Below are 7154 nucleotides of genomic sequence, written 5' to 3'. Positions count from 1 at the left end.
GTATCACCACCACCACCACCACCACCACCACCATCATCACCAACATCATCATCGTTGTGTCAAGTGGTGTCTTTGCACGCGTAGAAAAAAAAAAAAAAAAAAGCGGAGTCACAGGATCACTAATTCAAAGGGGAAACTATGTAAAATCATGCCATCCTCTAGTCACCTGGTAAATAAGGTGAGCGGGCTTGAAGAGTTAGGTTGCCGTGCGTGGTGTGGTGGCGCATTACATTGTGCTCATCGTCTGGTTGGTGGTGGTGGTGGTGGTGGTGGTGGTGCTGCTGCTGCTGCTTGGAAGTGAAATTGCTTGTGACAACTTTTATTTAACTTTCTTCTTTTTTTACGTGATTGAATTTTCACAGTTTGTTGTATTGATTGATTGTGTGTGTGTGTGTGTGTGTGTGTGTGTGTGTTTGTGTGAGGGTGGGGAGGATAAATGATTATTACACATGTGAAACTGACGTACACACACACACACACACACACATACACACACTTTTTACTAACCAACCATTGCCTTTTAATCACGTCAAACTTTTTTTTTTCCCCATACACAACCCTGACAAAGCAGCAGGTGCATCATTACTTTTTGAATCACTACCAGAACAGACTTTTCCTGAAAATAATATAGAAAAAAAAATGACGAATGGTTTATAATTGGACTCGTGGTAAACGTAAACAAATACAACAGTGAGCGGTCAAAAAATAAGATAGTGTGTTTTTTTCTTTCTATTTGTTTTACGGACAATGATTAATGCAACCTGAGTATTAGCAGCGAGGGAAAAGTGCTGAATAAGAGGAGTGAAGTGAATGTGGAATAGGAAACTGGTCGCGAAGAAAGATGAGGTAATTTCACGTGAATCTCGTTATGTCTGCGTCAAATAAGGAAGTAAATAGTTATAGAAGAATAGATTAAGTAGAAAAATTAAAACTAATAACAAAATAGACTATGAATAATAGCGTACGTATAATTGATAGAAGTTAAAAGATAAGGACATTGGGCAGAATGATAATTACATCATAAAATTAACAAAAATAAACATGACAGGTTACATAAAATGAACAAAAAAATTATGACATGACTGAATAAACAAAATTCTAAGAAAATTAATGTACATAAACATAAGGAAATGTATGTAATGAATAGAAAATTAATGACATAACTAAAAAACGTAAACGTGTAATGAATCAAAACTGTAATAAAAATAATAGGATAGATGAAATGAAAAAAAATACTTACTCATGAAAAAAATAATAATAATACAAATAACATAACTGAATAAATATGAATAAATATAGATGAAATACTGAAAGAAAACCAGCATTAGCAATCATAAAAAAAAAGAAAAAGAAAATATAATAGAGATAACAGAATAGAATAAATAAAGATAAACGTAGATGAAATATTGAAAGAAAAGAAAAAAAAAAAAATTGCACCCACTCATAATTACAATGCTCGCTGAATCACGCACTAGTCACGCAAAAGTTACACACGAGTCATGCACGAGTCACGCACGAGTCACGCACTGCAGCAAGAGCTTCTCATGCAGCTCGTGTTTGTTCATCACGCTTCCGCCTCGCGCTCAACGTCCTGCTTCACATTAATCTTCAAAACACCAATTGCTTCTCCCAACAGCAATTAACACTGCGCCATTCCAAGTGAGTTTCCAGTCAGACTCAAAACACACACACACACACACACACACACACACACACACACACACACACACACACACACGCACACACACACATACACGGTTACCATACCTTCATTCATTTCATCACCTTAAATAGGACGGCACATGACTTTCAAATCGAGTGGTAGATGATTGGAAGAGACTCAACCATCAGGGTGTTAGTACAGAGTCAGAATGGAACTGTAAGAGAAGATTAGACGTGTTTACAAACAGGGACGATAATTGGACATACATGCTGTAGGTATATTATGCATTATACTGTAACTGCCTTATATAGTGCTACTAACTCTCTCTAAATTCCATTGTCTTAAAAAAAAAAAAAACGTATTTCGACTCTCATATGCTTAAAATTCAATCACATTAGTGTTTTTTTTCTTTAACATGTGAAGAAGGGCAAGCAGAGACATAGAGTAAGGGCAAAGTCTCCTAAGATTGGCTCTCCATAAGAATAAAATAAGAAAATATTTGTGTCTTTCATGTACGCAGAAAGTCATATAAGCGATTCCAAAATAGACGTGGGAGCTTCGTGAAAACTATTAGTGTATGTAGTGTAATTTACTCGACTTATAAACACAATTACATATTTAATACACACACTTGGAGAGGGCAGAGAGGGCAGGCAGGGACTATAGCCATGTGTGAGGTAGGGAGGATTAAACTAACAATGCCCATCCTGATCATCCAAAGCATCCATGTAAGAAAAAGACCATCACGCACAAATGGCTAGGAATTGTGCGGTGCGGAGGCAAAGAAGAGGATTACGCTGATAATTCCCGCCCACGTTGTCGGAAAGAAAATAATCCCGTGCAAATGGTCCGGCATTGTTTAGTTTCCAGTGCAAGCAGGTAAGTGTGCCGCCCACGGGATGCGCCAGTAGGGCAGGAGAATGTGACTAATTAACCTGAGCCGCTAACTCTGTCCTGGGATTGAAATACAGACGATAAAGACAGCAGTGCGTTTAAACTAGATAGATAGATAGATAGATAGACGAGTTAATAGATAAACAGGTTAATAAATAGATAGATAGAAAGATAGATAAATTCACAGATAGATACATAAACAGATAGATAGAAAGATTAAATAGTTTTACTCACCACTGGTAAAATTTACTATAACTTCAATAGAAATGTACATAACAAACGTCTCAATAAGAACAAAGCTATGTATTGTATAACGTTAATACAGCTATACCACTAGCAAACAGAACCGCATGTTGTCATTATTTCAGCCAAGTGATTAGTAAGATTAGACTCCTTACCCCTAAGCAGTTTGACCTCTTATCTGTAATACTTTTTAACAATCTTCTATCAGGTTCTTTATATTCCACTACGTCCTACAGCTCTGTGTATTCATACCTTTGAATTTAAACATCATTCTAATCTTGTACTCGTAAATGTGTATTGTCTTCTATTTGTGTTGCGTGGCCAGTTCAGCCTTTCTACCTCCTCCTGTCGTGTATTCCTTGCAAATTGCACGAAGATTTAGGTTTTTGGCAATTTTGTTTCGACTGTTCACTGATGTTTAGATTCCGAGACGCATTTTTCGGACGAGTGTTCCAGTGTAAGTCAAGGCCGTGCATAGTATCTCATTTTCTTGCCTTCAGTGTGTCTCCGCGAGCAGAATCACCAGTATTTCTTGGTGTACACCGAAGCGACTCGTCTGGATGTGAATCGAGAAAGTCTTCCACGCATGGCAGACTTTATTTCTTTTCTCTCACTTTTTTTTTATCTTTACTTAATTTTTACTCTTTTACTTCTATTTTTTTATTATTTTACTCTTATTTATTTACTTTTATCTTTTACTTTTTAACTTTTGTTCATCAGAGACTGCATTCCGTTAATTCCAAACAATTACATGTATATTCTGGATCTACACTAGATATTTAAGACCCAAAATTTGGGCAGTTATCATAAAAGTATATTATTCTTTCTACATTCACGTACTTTATACTGTAAACGCGTTTTGGCCTCATGAAATAACGATGTAAACTTCAGTGCAGTCCTCTTATAAAGAGCAATAGTCGTCGCCAGGTTTATTGACAGCGTACGAAAGAAAATCACCAGCCACGAAATACCACTTGTCTGGTCAAGTAAGTCTAAGGCAAGCAAGTTTATAAGTTTAAGAAGGTTGATACGTCAGACAGCTGCCGTCTCACTTTCAAGTCCGTGCTCCGAAACACTCTCTTCTCTCCCTACGACTGTTTTCAAAGGCCACAGAGATAATTAACTTTTGATAATGTAGAATGTTAATTTGTCACTAGAATCATTAAAACACTTTAAAACCCATGTAACTTAAACCATAGTCTTTTTTGTAGGAAGTGGAGATGCGGTCAGAAGTGTTTCAGAATACGATTCTTATTTTGGTTCTCGCGTCTTTGTTATTCTGCAGCGTCAGGGCGAAACACGAAGAGCAATAGGCAAGGGAGGAGAGGGGATGGGTGTGTATTGGTGTATTTCTGTGGTCATTTAGTTTGTTTACCTTTGAAGTGGATGCCAATAAGCATTCCCGTGATGGTCATGTAGCACGCTCGTAAAGATTTATGACCCACCTGCTGAATAAAAAGTTACTGTATTAAATTTGTATCCACAAAATTGTGAGCTGGTTGCCATCGTCCTCGTCCTCCTCTTTCTCCTTCTTTTATCCGTTATCTTCTTTCGTGATCCTTCAATCCAAATAAGATATACTGTATTAATAATTTTTTATCTAAGATTTCTAATATTCTTTTTTTTTTCTATCTGTAACCACCACCACATTCATTTATTTATTTTTTCATTTATTTATTTTTTATTTATTTATTTTTTTTGTATTACTGAAGATCTCACATGATCCTCACCATGTACTTACGTCATACACAATCAAAATTTTATCTGTCTCTGTATCTATCTATCTTTCTGTCCTTGTGTGTCTCTATCTTTGTTTATCTACCTACGTATATCATGAAATGCAACCCTAACATACATGAAAAAAAAAAAAACATACATGAAAAAAAAACAGTATATTATAGTTACATAAATACACCAGTACACATCTTCAAATAGAAATGAGAAGAGAAGAAAAAAAAAAAAAAAGGACCCGTAATATACCACACGAGCAGCAACAATAATGAGAAAAAGAAAAAAAATCCCACAGAAAAAGCAAAAGAGCGTATTTTCTCGTCCAGTTTCATTTAACTTCCTCGCGGCCTTGTTAAAAAGTTTACAGCCTATTAATGACGCCTCTCTCCACACCACCCCAGCCAGCCAGCCAGCCAGCCAGCCTTCACCCCTTCTGTAAGGACCTGGCGCGCCCTGAAGAAAGAAGGAAAAAAAAGTATTATATCCATATGCTCCATCATAAGTTTGCAACGAGTTTACTGTACTTACGAGGCACGTAGATCAGCGCCATCTATCGCCCAAACTTCCAGGTGGTTCGGGAGTGTGGGTGACGTACAGCCCTCAGGTGGTTACTCATCTTGCTGGGACGAGAGTTACAGCCATTAAGGAGTGCGCAGGAGGTCAAAAGTGTGTGGTTATGAATGTGTGTGTGTGTGTGTGTGTGTGTGTGTGTGTGTGTGTAAGAGTAGTTTGTTGGAGCATGCTAGCTATTAGAGTTATGCTGTATGCTGTGTGTTGTGGTTATTATAATGTCTGTGTATCTATCTATCTGTGTGCGGTGCTGTATTCTTCTTAAGCACCAACATACACCAACATAAAGGCGCATTTTTTTTAATACTACATAATATCTCCTTATACATAAATTGTCTTAGGTACATAAAAATCCATCTATCCATCTATCTGTATGTATTTGACGTATAATTCTTAAATACCAACAACACGAACTACAGAAGCACAATATATTTTCTTTGTTTCATTTTCTATGCTAATGTCTCTTTCTACAGAAGTTGCCTTGAGCACTAATGACTAGGTACGTACACGGTAATAGCGGTGCACGAGGCGCAATGTAAATATGAATGCGAAATGCACAATGCTAATGTACCGAGATTAGTGTTGTCGTGAAGGAGAGAGAGAGAGAGAGAGAGAGAGAGAGAGAGAGAGAGAGAGAGAGAGAGAGAGAGAGAGAGAGAGAGAGAGAGAAAGGTGATCAGCAGCTGCCTCCCGGACTGACTGTAGGCCACACACACACACACACACACACACACACACACACAGGACTATCAGGGAAGGCCAGGTAAGATCTCCCTTCGTGTGTTTAATTACAACCCTTGGACTAGACCAGGCTCCTCCTTCTCTTCCTCCTCCTCCTCCTCCTCCTCCTCCTCCTCCACGCAGAGACCCTTCAGCCTCTCCTTGTGGTCAGTGAAGAAGAACGAATGCGGTGCAGTAGGTAATTGGAGAGTAACTGTTGGTGAGTCGCCTCCGTAGCCACCAAGTCTTTTGGTTTTCCTTACATAAATAGATAAATAAATGAATAAGCAGATTAATAAAAACTCGTAAAAGCTAGAATATCTGACAGTTCCAACCACGGTAAAAGTATTCAACCACTATCCTTGTCATTAAAGAAGAAAATTAAGAAGAATTTTAAGATGATGATAATGATAAAAGAGGGAAAGATCTTTACTGTATATTCTAAAGAATTAGAGACACAGGGTAATGGCAGAATAAAAAAAAAATGCATAAAAAGCCTGATCGTAATGTGGTTCCCCAAAAAAAGACTTCAGTTATCGTAGAAGATCCAATTTAGTTTCTGAGGTGTCTTGATGTTGGGTTTAGTCTCTTAAGAATCGCCGTAAACAGGATTATATTGCTATGGTGTTTGACAATGACAGTACTGACTAAGGATATTGAAATTATCTAACGCGGCAGATACATAAGCAGCTATCAGTCAGTCGTGCTGTGGTTTTAGTTAAGGATGTCGGAAATGACCAAAGATAATAGACTGACTTAATCCAAAATGTTTTGCAGTATATACTCGTAAACCTTCAGATTTACTAACGAGTAACACACACACACACACACACACACACACACACACACGCACACGAGATAAGTAGATAGATACAACAAATACTGCTGAGTAAGAAACTTATACAGATAGACAAAGACAGACGCCAAAACGCTAGACACACACACACACACACACACACACACAGACACACACAGACACACGCTTCTTCGTAATGATGTCCTTGGAGTGACGTGTTCCGTGAGAGTTTCCCGGTAGCGGCTTGTGCAGACTTATTGCCAGGCTGGACTTCCCGGAGAACCTGCAGATGGTGGTGTGCGAGGGTCATGGCCGTGTGATTGTGTGTGTGTGTGTGTGTGTGTGTCACCACGGCGACCATCCAGTTCAAACCAGCGTTCCCCAGCCTCGTGACACGAAGGAAGAGGAGGAAAAGAGGAAAGAGAGGAAAAGAGGAAGAGACTTTTTAACGGAGGGAAAAAAGGGAAAGAAATCTAATATCACATTTGTCGCTTAGTGCATGTATAGAGAGTTCACGCCACCTAACAAGCTCACAAG

This window comes from Scylla paramamosain, chromosome 5 (genome assembly GCF_035594125.1).
Source record: "Scylla paramamosain isolate STU-SP2022 chromosome 5, ASM3559412v1, whole genome shotgun sequence".
Classification (NCBI taxonomy): Eukaryota; Metazoa; Arthropoda; class Malacostraca; order Decapoda; family Portunidae; genus Scylla; species Scylla paramamosain.
Note: the sequence above shows the minus strand (reverse complement) of the source record.